This window comes from Lasioglossum baleicum, chromosome 2 (genome assembly GCF_051020765.1).
Source record: "Lasioglossum baleicum chromosome 2, iyLasBale1, whole genome shotgun sequence".
NCBI lineage: Eukaryota > Metazoa > Arthropoda > Insecta > Hymenoptera > Halictidae > Lasioglossum > Lasioglossum baleicum.
Window position 1 is genome coordinate 9138334 of NC_134930.1, and position 18707 is coordinate 9157040.

At 39.9% G+C, this 18707-nt stretch overlaps 1 pseudogene across 1 annotated transcript; it reads right to left on the reverse strand.

Annotated features, from left to right (window-relative positions):
• Positions 1 to 314: 314 nt before the first annotated feature.
• LOC143219170 (uncharacterized) lies at positions 315 to 18299 on the reverse strand (annotated as a pseudogene). The gene is made up of 3 exons (XR_013011251.1): positions 18177 to 18299; positions 13922 to 14290; positions 315 to 1979 (listed from the first exon to the last, which is right to left on the reverse strand). The product of XR_013011251.1 is annotated as an uncharacterized LOC143219170 (transcript).
• Positions 18300 to 18707: the final 408 nt, after the last annotated feature.

Here is an 18707-nt window from a genome sequence, read left to right on the forward strand (position 1 = left end):
ACCATAAGCGTTACAAAACTAACTATAACTTTCAGAACAAGAACACTTTTTTTACCCAGAGAAAACGAATCGCAGCACGGATCTCGAATTGGGATATAACTCCCAGCGAGCATGCTGTGTTTTGTAATTGGTAACGAATAAAAAGCTACTGTAATATTCAAGTAATTGATACAACTTCAGAGTAGACGTATTAAACATTGTTTTCGCCAAGTTTCGCCGAGATATCTTTAACACGCAAAAAATACCAGGCGAGTGAATCTTTTTGACTGACCCTTGCATAATAGGATAATACATTTTTCCACGTTCTTCACGTTTTGAAAACTACGTAGAAGGTAATTTTTAGGAGTCCACGGCGAGATCCCGCGACGTTGATGGGATTACGACGTAACGAAGAGGTAACGAAGGCGGGTGCATAAAACACGTCGTCAAGAGGGAAAATGAAACGCGTGGTGAATAGAAAAAAAGGAGATTATTCACGGCATTGTTAACAGGAAAGTGGTGCCTACGTAATTAATTTCATTTATAAATCTTCCGATGGGCCATTACTGGGGGTTGACTTTCTCCGCGCGGAACGAGTAAAACGAACCAGTTTCCGTCACGGTGCGGCGCCTCTTTGCATTGCCTAATTGGCAATTAAGTATCGACCGTAACGCGACCGAATGCTGGACGGCGATAATACGTTCGCCCAGCTACGTCTCGGCTATCGTTCCTGCCCTTTTTTTTACGTTTTTACCAATTTTTTTGTGCTCTACGGCGGTATTATGTTATACATCCTGGAGCCGACACTTGATTCCGATTCACGAGCGCCGCGAGCACGACCGATTATCCTATCCGCGTTTTAACGAATTCACGCTGCGTACCAGGATCGAAGGGAACTTTTGCCGTTCCGATTCCGGGGATTCGTGTCGGATTTTACAAAGTTGTTACACATTGAAATTGCTTTCCGCTGTCTGTATCGACATTTTCGGCCATCCCGGCTTCCGTAATATTTTCACGCGCGGACTGCGTGGGATCGATTAGAAGTTTCCCTTGAAACATCCAAGAAACGCCAAGCAATAGGTTCTAAATGATGATGTTTGTTAATCGTTCAATCGTCATTTGCGGTACAGAGAATGATCAAGTTATTAGAACTGTAGTACGAAAAACACTGTGTGTATCACCTAATTTTATTATCTTGTTTGTGGAGGTACAAAATTATTTATTTATTTATTTACCATTAAACAGATGACCTCAAAACGCATCTAGCATATCTAAAAAAATTTGCTGATGAGCAAATAAAATACAAGGTCATCGTAAAAAGACAGTTCGCAACTTTAAAATTTTGAAAATTGGTTTTCAAAAAAAATTGTTTCTTTAGCACCGTGTTTGAAGACAGGCGGCGTTGCTAAGGGAAGTTGGCATTACTATAGTATAGTGTTATCAATTAAACGACGCCATACAAAATGTCATACTGATTGATACGTTAGTTTTGATTTGACAGCCATTTGTATTAAACGTATTTGATGTTTTTCGACACAATCACGACGACGCTCAATCTCACTCATCCCGAATCGTCGCGGCCAAATTGCAAGAATTGCGCTTCGAATTGCTGCCGCATTCTAGTCGTTGTCCACAGCCATACTACCACTCAGCCCCCACTCCTCTCATATTCTTTCTTTCTTCTTTTCTTTCATACTATTATCTCCTTTTTTAGCCTCCAATCATTCTTTCTAAAATTTTATCATAGATTACTTTTTTAGACAGTGTCACAATCCTAAGGGTGTCACGAAAAAAATTTGGAGGTCGAAAAATAAGGCCCCCTCCTGCTATCGTTCTCCGCGAAACTGCGACGGTCAGTGCGCACTGTTCACCCTTCGGCGTGCACCAAAACCGAGCGCCCTGACACGTACCTTCATCTTCTGCGCCTGGAGCACTATCCGTTGGCGATTATGCGCGCTAACCGAGTTCCCGTATGACCTTCGCCGCATTAGCCACTCTCTCTGCAACAACAAACAATCCCTGAACCCGGCAACGCTTCGACGAAACTTCCGCAGTCTAAACACACCGGGGGTTTCGCGCGGGTTACGCCGCGGGCTTTATTTACTTTTTACGGAGCCGTGCGACGCTCACGCTCCACCCCCATCGGCTGTCTCACCCCTTGCATGTTTCCGCTTCCGCAACTAACGATGCGCCGCATAGTGGTCAATTTGACCTAAAACGTGGACGAAATTGAACAAAACAGTTATCAATTCATGAAATATAATTAATACAGCAGACTGGGGTCAAAAGCAACCAGTGCGAAAGTAACATTGTAAATATTTCAATATCTACTATAGCCATTATCGCAAATTTTGGAAATACTATGTAAATCTGCTATTTGAATATACCCCGCGACAAAACTATAACACATGTAAAGAAATAAGTAAAAAGTGTATTCTAAAGTGTTCAAATAAGTTCTCGGCCTTTTTTGGTCAAATTCAATATTTTCTTACTTAAAATACAAGTATGTTTTAATCGGGAAATTAGTCTCCATTTGCTTCTACACACTTTTTCCACTTCTCGGGCAGACGACGAATCCCTTGGTGAAAAAAAGATGGCGATTTTGACTCGATGAAGTCTGCGAGGCATTTTTCGAATTCTTCAACTGTTTGGAAGTGTGTATCCACCAAATGATGTTGCAGCGATCTGAACAAGTGATAATCTGACGGACCCAGGTCTGGTGAATACGCCGGGTGTGGCAAAACTTCCCAGCCCATCGAATCCAGAGCGTCAGTAGTCGTTTTTGCTGCGTGTGGTCTCACTTCGTTGCTTTCCGACAGCACTTGTGGAACCCAGCGACTCTGCTTTTGAATTTTTCCTAGCTTTTCAGCCGAACGGAAGCGTTTTGTTGTGTCACGCCTAACCCAGTAGCAAGCTCCGCTTGCGTTTGGCAAGGATTTTCTTCGAGTAATTACTCCAAATCCTCATCAGGAAATATGCGTCTTTTGGCAACTCATTTTGTTTGTGTGGTTAATTTACTCTGGTAATTTACTCTACTCGGTTGGTACTATAAAATCCCCCAACCGGAAAGAAATGTTAAGGTTTGAAAACTTAGTACATACAGCCGCTTTTATTCTCAGGCCGAGAACTTATTTGTACACCTAATAGTAAAAATTCTTTTCTTCCTTTATTTCCAGTGTTATTGTTCACATCGTATAGTAAGTGATTTCGTAATAATCATAATAATAAATGAAAATACGCTCTTGTATCTGCGACAAACTATAACACTTGCGACATTTTTTAGAAAGGATTAAATCATAGATATTTTTATACCGTGTAATGAATAACGTACATATGCATACAACAAATAGCGAAGATCTGAATTCTGTCCATGTTTTCAGACAAATTGACCACTATGCGAGAGTTCCTCGCTCTGTTCGAACATGTTCGAGATGGTATACGTATTACGGGTATGACGAAAAGTTGAAACCTAGAAAAGCATGCGAACTCGTGATAGAGTTCGCACCCTTTACGAAAATTCAAACAAGTACGAACTTTCAAGCTTCCGAGGCTTGAAGCGGCCGCGAGTCTAGGTCGCGTACTCAGTCCTTGGAACTACGCCGAAAGCAGACTATCGATAGCTCACTTTGAAGCCTCGGAGGCTCCAAAGTTCGAACGCGTCCGAACGTCTCGAAACGTGAGAGCTCGAACTTTTCCTTCGTATTCGAACATGCTCGAGACTGCTCGCTCGCGAACCCATCGCTAATCGCTAACACTTGCGCAACTATTCGCTTTTGTGCAAATCCCGTACACTGTTCGATCATCATTTAACACGTTGGCTGTCATGTCACTTGTATGTCGATGACACAATTTTGTATTCATTTTTAATTTATTTCATTAGTGTTTAGACCGAAATAACGTTAGATTCACCTTACTGTCTGATTTGATTCATTAGTAACTGATTCTTTGCGATGCAACTAGCAAAACACATCGTTGATGCACAAGAATAGTGACACAACTCTAAAATTTCCAATTTCGAGTTTATTGTAAAAATATATGGCAAAATCCCCATATTTTTATGTGGAAGAACGACATATTGCTACTTCCGAAAATGACCGCTGGAATGCGGTTGTGTCGTTCTTCCCTTACTACAAAGTCGCGCAGGAAACAAGAATCTTTTAAATGGCTGTCCTGGCAAATCTATTTTTTTTAGTTGTGTCATTGTTCTTGTGCACCAACGACATGTAGTTCAGTTAAAAAAAGTATAATTATAATTAACACGAAATTAATGCGAAATAAAGAGCTTCATTTAACATTTTTTTCATCAAACTTTCAACACAAAATTCCACAACAACAAGAAAAAATAAGTTAGTATTTAGTAAATGCGCTCCTTTGTTTTTATTTTCTTCAAATAATCTTTGCGGCGTTGAATCTATTAATCTATGTAGCGTTTGTGATTTAATTTGAGACCAGACCTCATTCTCACCATTTTTTAATTCATTAATATTAGAATATTGTTTAACATTGGCATATCGCTTTCGTGCAATGAGGTTATAAGTCCGCGGACTTCATGTTGGTCAAGGCAAGACCTCAACATTTAATTTGCTCTCTGAAACTACGTCTAAATTTATTTTGCACGGCTTATTGGGGCATTATCATTTTGAAATATCAAATCCAGTGCATATTCGAATAATTCCTGATAGTTTTCGGCATTCGCCTTTGGTGGAAACCATATGACCGGAGTCTTACTGTTCTATCCGAACGCAGCCCATATCATTACACTACCTTCTCCATAGTTCCTCCTCGTTTTTTTTTCGCTTTTGTCACACGAAACCAAAAAATTGCATATCTCATTGTTGTGATTAGTTTCAAAGATTCACACACAAGCAATGATTCAAGTTTATAAGGGAGATTTCATAGGATGAGAATTACGCAAAAATACGGGTTGGTCCACGCAACTTGTTCACCGTCAATAACTTCCGAAGTATGCATTGTATGAAAAAACTTTTTCAAGAGAAGTTGTATGGTTTAAAGGGATACATTATGTAATTCATATACTTTTTTTGTAAGTGGAGGCGTTTCGGAGATTGGAAGGTCAACTTCGATTTTTAAAATGGAATGTTCCTTTAATATCGATCGTATAATCCTTAATAAAAGATGTACGAATGCTCTCGGCGTACTGGTTCGATCTGATTTTACATCAAAAGCAATTTTGCAAATAGATTAAATTTTCGACGTTTCGATCTATTTGTAGATCATTTTCAAGAAAACTATCAACTGCGTCTGTGAATTATTAAACAGAAAAACTAGTGTTATTATCATCACTAAATTAAACATTGTCACCAATTGCACAGACGCAGTTGATAGTTTTCTTGAAAATGATCTACACATAGATCGAAACGTCGAAAATTTAATCTATTTGCAAAATTGCTTTTGATGCAAAATTCGATCGAAGTAGTGCGCCGAGAGCATTAGTACATCTTTTATTTAAAATCGAATGCTATATTTTTTATGCCAAAATATCAAAGAGCGTTAAATTTTGAGTAAAAAAGTACTGACCTTTATTAGCTGTGAACCTATTAGTTAACGAATAATTTCACTTTGTCTCTTGGAAAGCGTCTGTGCATGATATCTAATAACAGAGTCAATACAAGCAAAGATTTCCGTAAGATCTCGGAGTTTACATGACAATGTTTATCTACATCAAATCGTAATCGCCTATTCTGTTCGTGATTCACTATTGAAATTACCATTAACGTTTATACCTGACTAGCTCAGTAAGATAAAAGCAAATTTAAATAAAAATAAATTTTTAAAATATACCACGTTTTTAAAACGGACTAAAAAGTGTAAAATAATTTAAATCAAAATAAATTTATAAAAAAATATGTTTAAAAAACCGACTAAAAAGTATAAAATAATTTTTCCTAGCCCCGTACAGGTTCCTAACCCCATACAGATAGTACTGAAAATTTGTGATTGTGAATTCTTAATAGCTATGAAAATACTTGTAAGATTTAAAACGAAAAACGTGGGGCGCATGCAATAGATATAATTGATGCATGAATAGTTCACCTAAGTCACTAACAATTTTATTGCACTGCAAATGATATGAACTGTTGTGTGAGTTTTCTCAATGGCACAGCTACTCTCTACACTCCTTATTATTGCGACCCACGTTTTTCGTTTCGATTATTTCATATAAAAACACTGAAAACATGATTTCCATTCATAAAAATGACATACGTTTGCAGAATAATGAAAAAAGTTTGTGTCCCAACTTATGCTGCACGATATTCCCAATCTTTTTGCAAAAAAACAAATTCACATCGCGATAAGAGCACAATTCTTTTTGCACATTGAAACTACATTAAATTTACAACAAATTAGATATATTTGCCTTCAATGATAGATGAAAAATTTTCAGTTGAAAACTATAAATAAGAAACACACTAAAACTTTTTAGCAAGTATGTTTAGCCTTTGCTTGGCACAGCTACACTGAACACGCCTTGTTGCATCTAGTGCTCTTGAAAATTTAGTTTATGAACAGAAAAAAGATTGTCAAATGTTAACATTGTTGTTTCCAGTGCGTTAATGTGGATAAAACGCACTGTCTCAACTTATAGGGTATTCCAATCTTTACAACACTCCCTTACTTGCGGAAAAGATTCGCCGTACGAGGGTTGCCATGATGAACCTCCGAGAACCGATATCTGTCTCATTACTTTTCAGACATGCCTCGTATGCAAAAAGATATCGATTTTTTGGACCTGTTACACTAGAATACCCCTTTAAGGGGCGATTCCACTTATAGTTCCACTTATATCTGCCGCCGCTCGAAAGGAGGAACGGACGCGCGTTGTTCGCCATGTTAAAAGTGTAGTAAGATAGATCGATCGAGCTATACCGAAAATCGTGGAGTGCCACCCCGGCTGAATCCGGCACAAAGTAGATTATGCAAATGCTCTTCGAAAGAGGACGACACGACGAGCGCAAGAGGAAAGGATGAACTTGGCGGGAGATAGGGGCGGAGGGTGTGGGCGAACAGATAGATTGGAAGAACAAAAGGACGCAGCGAAACGAGGAAATCGTATCCGGCGAAAGAGTTAGGCACTCGATGCATAGCGGGAAGCCTTGAATACTTCAGCCCTTTTAAAATCATTTAACCCTTCGCGAATGGAATGGTTCAAGGCTAACGATGAGTGCTGTCTGGTTCGCCAAGACATGAACGCATTCATTAAAGGGGCATTCTCCTATGAACGTCGGAAAATTTAACACTCCCCGTGGATTTTATACGAAATGATGCCACGTCTAAAGGAGCCTATTCACCTATTCCTGATGTTACGCAAATCCAAATTGTTTTTCACTCCGTAGTGGTGAGACTTGTCTGACAATATTTGTGCAACACTGCCATTCACAGTACAACACAATACAAACGCAACCCGTTCGTTGTGCACAAAATATCAGGAAATTCTGCTTTTACACAACAGGTTGCGCAATTAGTCAATCACTATCATTCACGATCATTCATCTTGCGCAATAGGCATTGTTGCACAAAATGCTTGATAGTTTAACTACTTTCTCGTATTGATTTAAGGGAGTAGACTCGTTTTTCTAGGATTGAAAAGGTGCGGGATGCGCGTTATCATTTCTCAATAATAAAAAAATGGGGGTTTTCAGTAATCAAAAACGCTAGATAAAAGGTGGATCTATGCAGCTGTCGCCCCCAAAATATCCTATTTTTTCGCTAACGAGGCGTAATTTGCATTATTCGGCAGCGTAATTTGCATTATTCGGAAGCATACGACTGCGCATTGCGCATGTAGCTATTTTCATAGCTATACCGAATAATGCAAATTACGCCTCATAAACGTAAAAATAGGACTTTCGAGGGCGATTGCGGCCTAGATTGATCTTTTATCTAGCGCTTTTGACTACTGAAAAATCTCATCTTTGTATCATCGAGAAATGAGAACGCGCATTCCACACCCTTGCAATTCTGGAAACGAGTCTACCGCCTTAAATACGAACATATTTAATAATCTAAACAATAATGTGAATAATGGTACAGCAATTTTTAATGGTGATTCTGAGTCATCCCTCGACTGCCAAGGGTTAAATCAACAAACCATTAAAGAACAGCACAAAGATATATAAAAAATAGTGTTACAGGTTACAAAACTAAAAGTGTCTGTACATGTTGTCAATGAACAAAAGAAATAAATTACTCGTATTCAGTTTTTTATGAAAAACATCACGTGTCTTGTAGTTATGAAAGCATTTGACGCACGAGAATTATAGCGAGCACTGGAGGCGTTGAAGGAGCGTGAAATGTAGCATTCAAAGTTAGATAAATCGACGGACAAGATTGGGTTGCCCGTCCAATCATTCCACCGTCTTTTATTGGCCGCCTGACTGTTCCACTCCTGTTCTCCGCTCGGTTTTCTTCGTTTCAACCCTCCACGCATCGTGTCACTCCACCGCGAAACCGCACCGTTAATGCACGTCCGTATAGTTAACATCATAGCGAGTTAAACCGCGGGCAATATTAATGCAACCTCTCAAGAGTCAGTATAATTATGGGCATTATGGTATACCTCTGTTGCCCCTATACCCCTCCCTCCCAGCGCCGCGCCGGCCACGGGGCACCGGTGTTTCATTTAAACTGTCCGCGACGGCGCGTCCACCGGGAACAAATTTATTCCCGTATATCGGTGTACTTATCTACGCTCGTACCGAGTTACTCAGTAATCCCGGATAATAGCGAGAGAATGTACGACAAATGTACGGCTATAAGAAACGGACATGGATAAAGTCCGCATTTTTCTCTCGGATACGAGTTACGGATCTCCCCATCCTGCGCCACGAGCGTACGTGCACCTTATCCACCGCTCGTTTACCTTCCTGAAACGTGATCCTTCGGTGGTTTGAAATGTTCATTGTAATTACATACCACTTCAATTGTTTCTACTATTGACACAGAGTGCGTTATCGCCGTAACCAGTATCAAATTTTTTTCGCACTTCCCGATGAAACATTTTTCGAAATTCTGTTTCTTCACTACATCAATGTGTTCTATTTTATTATATGACATTTAAATAATATTTTATGGAAAGATTGTGTTGTAAAGGTTCGATCTAAGGAAAAGCGTCGGATCCATTCTGTTTCCTAAATCGTACAGTTCCAGTATTTTTACCAGGCTTATGTTAGCTTGCCGAGTTGTCGTTGTCGTTGTCGTTGTTGTCGTTGTATGCGTCAAATCTTGAAATCGAATTTTAAACCACTTCCCAATGAGCTAGAGACTTGAAACTTTAAACATAGCTCAGCTACAATAGCTCAACAAACATAGCTACAATAAATAAAAGCGTGGAGCGCTAAACCATATTGACGCAATCTTCGTGGGAACGAAGATTGTTCCAGAGAACTATCCACCAATAATTTTTTTAGACATTAGCGACAATAAATAAAAGCGTGGAGCGCCCACGAAGATTGCGTCAATATAGTTCAGCGCTCTACGCTTTTATTTATTGTCGCTAATGTCTAAAAAAATTATTTTCTCCTTTTTAGTGCACTTTAATATAAGCGTGGTTTTTAAAAAGTTTTTTTATATATTTTTTTTTGTGATATCGCCGACCGCGCCGAACATAGAGAAGGACACTCGTAAACTCTTTACCACCATATGGAAAATATCGAAAAAGCTTTTCTTGTTTCAATCATATTTCAAGATCGTTTATAAAATTCAGATTTTGTTTTATTAAAGATATTGACAGTGTACACATGTAAGTACGTTCGTTAGACATTTCATAGTCATTGCAAGGACAAATAAGTGAAACTATGATATGTCGCCCTTGACATCTTACAACTGTTTTACAACTGTTTAAGATATTGTTTCATATTCATATTTGGCAAGACATTTGAACGATTCAAGGTACACCGAGCAGACCGTATATGCTGCTCTGACTCTCTCTATTCATACTTTGAATATCATCTTTCAGTCAAAATTAGTAATTCAGTAGCAATTTTGAAGACATAATCAACAATAAATAATTTAAAACGTTTATTGACACAGTCTTGACACTCGTTCGATTAAATTATTACCTGAGTTATATATCGGTCCTTTTTAAATAAAACTTAGAAATTTAGTAGCAATATTGAAGACATATGCAACAATAAATAATTTAAAACGTTTATTGACACAGTCTTGACACTCGCTCGATTAAATTATTACCTGAGTTATATATCGGTCCTTTTTAAATAAAACTTAGAAATTTAGTAGCAATATTGAAGACATATGCAACAATAAATAATTTAAAACGTTTATTGACACAGTCTTGACACTCGCTCAATTAAATTATTATCTTACAATTAGTTGTTGGTCCCTTCTTCTAAAAATCATTCTCTTAACTTTCCTATCTACCTCGTCCCCTAATATTTTAATGAAAATTCAAACATAGCCAATAATATTTAGATTGCATATGATTCTAGCCACTATACAAAGCTAAGATTAAATGCTCTAATAAAGAGGTAACATATAAAATCTCTATCGTTCGAATAATAAATTAAAGTCAGAGGAGGTGACTTAAGTGACGCCCTCTATTAATTGCCTTACTTTCACATTTTGATACACCATGTCCCATGTGCTTGATTAAGTTATAAAGGCAAACATCTCCTAAGAAGGTAACAAGCGAAGCCAAGATCTTTTCGAAGCGCCGACCTGCACGTGCCCCATTTAATTTTGCAGGTGTGTAACGTCCGAGTAAACACGGCGTAACAATAAATACAATTCTCGGCAATCGTTTGAGCAAAGCTTCTAAATTTAAGTGAAAGAGATTCTTATGTGCTTCGGGGAATGCGAGAGGAAACGCGGAAGACTACAAATTCCCATGACAATTAAAGAGCAGGCGTGTCTAGGTAAACAGAACTGGACAATGATTCATACTAACCCTTAAATAATAAGTATACCAATTAGAATGAAAATAGCATTCCTTTTTTACCAAGATTTTAGACTTAATACCTTTTTAAGTTTTTCTTGTGGTATGTACTAAAAACTAAAGGACATTTAGCAAGAAGAACATAACACTCCTAATAACACGAAGACTCATATCAGGCATGCCAGCCAGCTAACTAGGACGTGGATCTATCAAAAGATAACCAAGGATAGATAACCAAGGTTGTCGTTTTGCATACAAAGGGTACTGAACAACTTCAAGAACGTTTAACGAAGGTAAATCTTAAACAACAATGAACGACTTTGAAAAACCAACATATTATAGGTCAATAAATTCGTCATAGAACAGACTATACACACATCCATCTACAATAAGCATACATAAAGAGAAACATACAGTCCCACAAGATAAAACTAATTGTAAGTTCATTTTGGGAGCATTTCAATTTTTTAGCTGCCCGTTCTTGACCGTTTGATGGAAATATTAAATACACTAAATCCTCTATCGACGCAAAAAGGTGCTATACGATGGACGCAAAAAAATATTCCCTCCACTGTAGTAATCTGATTTCGGCTCGAGTATATCGATGTGAACCACTACTAATGCGACGCGGAGAGTCGCAGTCGTCAGCACCGTTCAAAGACCCGTGCGATTAATCGACGATGAACGTTTCGGCCACAAGGAAGGACAGCGTTACCTTTTATCGTTAACAAACTATTTATACTCATAGATGTATTAAATTCAAACCATTATTTTCAGCAATAATATTTAATATTGAAATTGAAAATAAAGACAGAACACGATGAACTTGTCGAAACGTTACTCCCTCTCGAATATTGATGAGCTTTAAATATGTTGTCAAGATCACCACATTCTGAACAACACTTTCCTTTGAAAGTGCATGGCGGTTGGCTTTAGTTTACGAGATATTCGCAAAAATAGTTCCTTTAGATAGGAGTATATCTGTTATATTTAACACTAAACCTACCACCACCGGTCAAAATAAGCGGTTCCAGATTTTGTATTTTACAATTATTGAAATAATAAAAATGATTTCATGAGAAATGATTATATTTAGTAGAGCACGTATTGCAATATAGGAGCAGTATGTAGTCTAAATAAAATCAATCTTGTCATTTTTATAAGGGAACATGTGTGTACCAGTTACTTTTAAGGCTCGGTAGGTTAAGTGTTAAGAATGAATAAAAATACTAATTCAACTTGCTGTATTGCATTCGATTTTTATCCCACTTTGCCCCAGTATACCCTCTGGTGTTCTGCGCACGAGCATAGTAAAGAAATCGCATTCATTTTCAGGTTTGAATTCGGAAGAATTAAGAAACCATCTCGCCAGTTTCAGGGTATTTAGTTCAAAGGCTCCTGGAATTTACTGTGTCTACGAGTATAACGGCGACAACTATTTTCTTAGCGTAGCAACCTCTCCGCTGGCACGCTACCGCGCCGCGCCGCGCGCCGCCTAGAATGCTGTCTGACAAGAGCGGCATTTCATCCGACTTCATGAAAACAATTCGCCGAACTCACGACTCTATCGTGCTCGATGACGAATTCCTCGGAGGAGTATAGCCTTGGAAAACGATAGGGGTGTGTGGATTGACTCGCAATCGAGATACCTGGGGAGTTCTGCCGTTCCTCACGGTCTTAGCACATTTTTGCAGAACAGTATAACGCACAGTGACTCAGAATAGCCAATAAGATGAACAAAATGTATTGTATCTCTGCTAGATGTTATTCATTGCAAACAGAACAGTTCTACGGTTTTTTAAGTGAAAATTTCTTTCGGTGCACCGCTTTCAGTGGCGTGCACCATTTCTGAGCACTGAATGAGTCTGATCTGGTCTGATCCGTCACGCTCCGAGGTAAAACGCTATTCGGGTAAATTCGGGGCAGCCGAGTTTAGCCGAGCGAGCGGGAAACAAGTTTTCACCTCGGTCGTGCGGTCTTATGCGCACGGTATTGGTCTGCTTTTTAAACTCGGCGGAGATGTTTGGATTCATACATTTTTAATGAAGAGAAACAAATTCAGTTTTTTTTCTTGCTTTCATTATAAAAAAGTGACCTTTCAAAACTGGATTCAGAATGAAAGTACAGAATTTACCTTTTAAAATGAGCACAAGCAGAACATAAATATGTTAAATATTGTTAACTTTTCGATTATAATTCAGTTTTCCTTAGTCCTTTTAACCCTCGGACTCCTGCAGAATTCTAGGCCTATGCAGGAATCACACTGACATAACAAAAATTTTTCTTCAATGAACATAAATGCGATATCATTTATACTAATGTGGATATTGTGATAAAGTGAAAGAATTACACTCTGTTCAACACCAAAAATGGTTCCAATATACTGTTGGGTGGATCTCATAGAGTTTTTCGCAATGATTCCGAATCTGTCCTTCATTTTTCTCCTACACACACAGTTTTTGAGAAACATGACTTTGATAAAAACGTATTTTTCAACTTTAAATAAATATTGTGATGTTATTATAAAAGATATTGAATTGTTCTTTACTATTATACAATACTTATGTTCTATTAGGTTTTGAAGGTCACCAATTGTTTTTTTGTATTCAGAACACATCATTCTTCCATAAAACACTTACACATATTATTATTTCACGATAAATTAAGAATAATACTAAAATAAAGTACGATGGAAGCATGTTACCGCAGTTACCGGTACAGTTATCCTATACCAGTGGTCCCCAACCCCCGGTCCGCGGACCGGTACCGGTCCGTGGATCAAATGGTACCGGTCCGTGGATCAAATGGTGCCGGGCCGCCCAAGGAACATTAAATACAATTAAATAAAAATTATTAAATCAAAACAATCTAAAATATAAACAATCAACGCCCCCCCCCCCTCAGCGGGCCGCGGTAAAATTATCAAACGTTGACCGATCCGCGGCGATAAAAAGGTTGGGGAGCACTGCCCTATACGATAGCTAGTGTCGCGATCGATGGAAAGAAATAGACAAGAAGATGCAATCCCACCTTCGCTTGCGTTTCTATTTTATCGGGCCCAAGAGATCGATCCAGGTTCGGTATCGGCAAGGTCTTGTACTCCTCGATGGTGTACGGTCTGTACCCGATTCTCTTCGATTTATTGCTGATCGCAACTCCTTTAACCGCGTGTTGGCTATGGTGACACGTGTTGATGTAAGGTTCCGGAGGATCGTGCGGTTGTGACCGTGGAATCGGTGAATCCCTTGATTAGACGCCGGTAAAAACTGAGCACGCTGCGATCGTCCCTCGGGGTGCCCGGTAAACACGTATCCTCGTCAGTGCGCTGCTCTTGTTGGCTGTCTCCAAAAACCGACAGGGTGGAACCCTCCGGGGATCGGGCATTGTACTGTGGCTCACCTGCGAGCAACGAGAAACAGTAGATACAACGTTCCCGTGGCGTTTTTCCACACGGACCGAATCCCTTTCAAATTAGTTTCCACGATCACATGCCGCCGAGGGACTTTGCCTAGAGATCGTATGATTGGTTCCGCGGGAAACTGACGCGTGCGACTCTTCGTATCGAGTTAACCTTTACGAAACGATGCCGGAATTTTTCACCCTTTCAACGAGGCGTTGTATTTCTTGTATACTGTGGCTAATTTTTACTTTTTCTTGATCATTTCAACGTAAAATGGAATTAAAAGATGTTGTGTAGGGAAAGTTCCCCTAACGCCAGATGGCACCTAATGCCGGACAGTAGGTAGTAGGTATAACCTTCGCAAAATAATGTGGGGTCTCGGAGAACCCAGCTTGAAATTTTTAAAAAGAATTTTTATATAAATAAAAATAAATCTGTTTGTTTACTTTTTATCCTGTGTTATTCTTTATCCCAAATTTAGTAAAAACAAGGCTATTTATGAAATTCATTTGTCGGGATCAAAGAGACCCCACCTTTAACATTTTTTTAACATTTAAATCTTTGCCGAGCTGTTGCATTGTGTAAGTTGTAAAGGAACTCGCGCCGGACAAAATGATAGGACGTTTGATATACAGGGTAAACATTATAAAGCGTTACAGACGAATGTCTCCAAAAATATTGATTGTACGCAAAAATGTCTGAAATGAAAGTTGTTCAGTACCGAGAGCGACATCATGCGGTGGAATTTTTATTTTTCCCAATGGACACCTCAAGGTGAGGAGAAGGTCACCTTGATTATTTTAAATGGAAAGACCCACTTTCTGTATCATGAATCGATTGACTATCGAATTCTGAGTAAAAATGTTTTGACCTCCATATGTCCTAAATCTAATAGTTCACGACATATTATCGAAACAATTTTCTTTCTTCTTTGGATAATATCTCGTTAACTATTTGGTTTAACTGTTTGGTTTTGTTAACTATTTGGTTTTAACTGTGCTATCTGGGTATACATATTGGATGCATCCTGTAAAATGAGCATAGCACTACATTTGAAGTTTGTATGGCATACAAAAGGAATGTTAGAAATCAAAATGTAAACACGAGCTGATCTTGGTCGGACAAAATGATAAGAAATTGATGAGAAATTAGATATCTGATGATATTAATATTTGGTAAGACTACCTTTTAGTTGTACAAAACATCAGGTAAACGCTTTAGAATTGTTTTTTTTTTAATAGGCTTCAACTTTTTATAATACTATGTGCTGACAAAAAAGTAGAAAATCAAAAAATATATAAAAAAAGCTTTTTAAAAACCACGCTTATATTAAAATGCCCTGAAAATAAGAAAATAATATTTTTAGGCATTATAGTGGGCGCTCCACGCTTTTATTTATAGTCACTAATGTCTAAAAAAATATTTTCTTCTTTTTAGTGCATTTTAATATAAGCGTGGTTTTTAAAAAGATTTTTTTATATATTTTTTTATTTTCTATTATAGTTACTTTTTAGTCTTTTTTAAATGGAACGCAAGATATAGTAATACTGGTATGAAATAGTAAGATATATACAGGGTGTCCCAAAATTCCTTCAACAGCCGGAAATGGGAGGTTCCCGAGATCATTTGAAGCAACAGTTTCCTTTGCAAAAATGTTATCCGCGGCTTTGTTTAGGAGTTATTAACAAAATACACTGACCAATCAGAGCGCGACCTAGACGCGAGTTGGCACAGTCGGCCAATAGACAGTTGGCGCGCTATAACTACTGTGCCAACTCGCGTCTAGGTCGCGCTCTGATTGGTCAGTGTATTTTGTTAATAACTCCTAAACAAAGCCGCGGATAACATTTTTGCAAAGGAAACTGTTGCTTCAAATGATCTCGGGAACCTCCCATTTCCGGCTGTTGAAGGAATTTTCGACGCCCTGTAGAAAAGCAAGATATGGAAATACGCGAGAAAGTCCGAAAGACGACGTCTCTTGATGGAGTCCGGATTGTCCAAAATCGAACTGAATGAACGGAACACCACACTGAGCGACTGAGCTCCTTCGGTGCGAAGTGGAGTGGGGATGAGTCGGAGTGGGAACACATAGTGGAGTAGGGAGCGCTGAACGTGATGACGTACTACCGAGCGTCGCGCAGCTAGGTGTGACGGTTAATATTAAAAACGGGGGGGCTGTAATACAATAGTTTTGGCCGGCTTAAATATATGGCCAAATATATCCAACTGTGGGGCGTGGGCCTTACGAACTCTATAGCAATTTACAATCACTCGTGACGTCTTGCAGTGAGCATTTTTAAAATACTTGTCACTCCGGAAAGAATTCGTTTTCTGCTGAAGCTGGCCAGGAGACGCGGGTCGGTTTCAAATTACAGAAAGATTCAACGCGTCCAAATAACAATAAAGTAGAATAGCGCAGCGTCAGCAAACAAGCGAGCCCGGGTAGGGAGCAAACAAAAAGGACGGTCCTATGGGGGCTGGCGTGCGTTTCAATCCCCGCGCCCCTTCGCCGTGCAGGTATATATATCACCGGCGTGGAAACGACATCTAATCACGGCCAAAGTAAACGTCCTCGGAGAAAATTGCGTCGTTCCGGTACCGTTTTCGAGCATCTCCGCATAAACGCGTCCCACCCCGCGCCCACGGGACGCCGCGGAACTTCGCGTCGGTCACCAGCCAAGAAGAAAGAACGTCATCTCGTTTCGGACTAACTGAATCGCCGGCGATAAAGCTCCAAATAGGAACGCGGCTTCCTCGCCTGCTGGATCCTCGGGGCAAGCACGTTGCCCAGCTTCTTATCCGGCTTCATAGGCGTCGAGGTTTCCCTAGAACAAGTTCGCTTCGTCGGAAACTGTTTCGAGCAGAATGGGCAGTATTTAAATAAAAAGTATCTAAATCCGGATCCATCTAAAAGATAAGTAACTAATATTCGTGATCTCTCTCTCTCTTAAGGTTCGGATCCAAAAGGATCTTGATCCGAAGTTTAATTAGATACTTTTGTATCCGAAGCAGAAGGATCCGAAGCTACGGATCCATTTGTAACTAGTTTCTGTATCTAATTCAAAGATCCTTTCGGATCCTTCAAGATCCTTTTGACCAGCCCGAGGCTTCAATGAACACGTTCCGAGGCCCGAGGGTCGGGCCCCGAGACCTGAGCCCAGAACACAATAGCAGTATACAATAAACACGGCCGGGGGATTGCCCGGCCAGCCAGGTAGCTCGGCATGAAACCCCTGACAAGTGAATCCTTAACTTGTTTATTTATACGTGATGCCCTCACGAAAGTGCCACGAGCCGATTCGTGGCGTTCTTCCGATTAAGAAACGTCTAAACTCGATAGAATTCGGTCACTGCTTACTGCTGGAGCTGCGAGCATCGATGATAGCGGCGCGGTGAAAAGAAACCAGCATTCGTGACAACATTTCGACACATGCTAATGAAAAAGTACATATGTATTTTCTTTGTTTTTCTTTTTTTTCACCGCACAGCTCACCTCGCTGCTCCACTATAAATCCACCCTTAGGGTGACGGTCCGAATTTGTCCTTGGCCGAACGCCAGTGTGGTAGTACCCCCACACACCGTTAGAAACTGTATACGTACACGAGGTTGCAAGGGACCGGCTCTAGATGGTATCCGTCTCGCTAATGCACATTTGGGGCCCCTACGTAGTCACAATCGCTAGATAAAAGAACAATCTAGCGCGCGAGCTCGTAAAAGTGGCCTACTTTTGCGTTTTCGAGGCGTAATTTGCATTATTCGGCAGCATGTAGCGGAGCCGCGAGAAGCATTGGGCGGCGCGATAGGGGGAATCTCACGCGCTAGCGGGGACACATACAATGTCAATGCAATGTTTATTATGTTAAAACAAACGTATTTAAACCGACCGTTCGTCTGGAGCCGAAGCATACACTCAGAGGGACGGTCCTCTGAAGCTACAGATCCGGTATTTTTCCGCTACGAGCGCTGAAGTCTGGTACTTGTCATTCGGTCACCAGGCCACCGACGAGATACCACCGACGAGACTGCCAGCCCCTGTGTTATTCCGCGGGACCAGTAAGTGGGCGCGAGTGGGCGCGGGCACCTGGCGGGCACCGACGAGATACTATTAAAGACTGCCAGCCCCTATGCTATTCAGCGAGCCCGGTAACCGAGCGCAACGGGCGCGGGGATAACGTGAAAGTTACAGTGATCTGATATACCACATCGCTAAAAGTTCTAAATAGTGCTAAAATAGCACAGACGAGATATAGGAATAGACCTGACACCTTATGGGACTTGGTGTCCATAGGAATCTGAAGTACCGACACCTTAAAATGCCAGTGATTTTAGCGTCCTCTACGCTTTAAGAACGGTGAATTCGAAAACTAGAACCAATACCACCGACGAGATACTATTAAAGACTGCCAGCCCCTGTG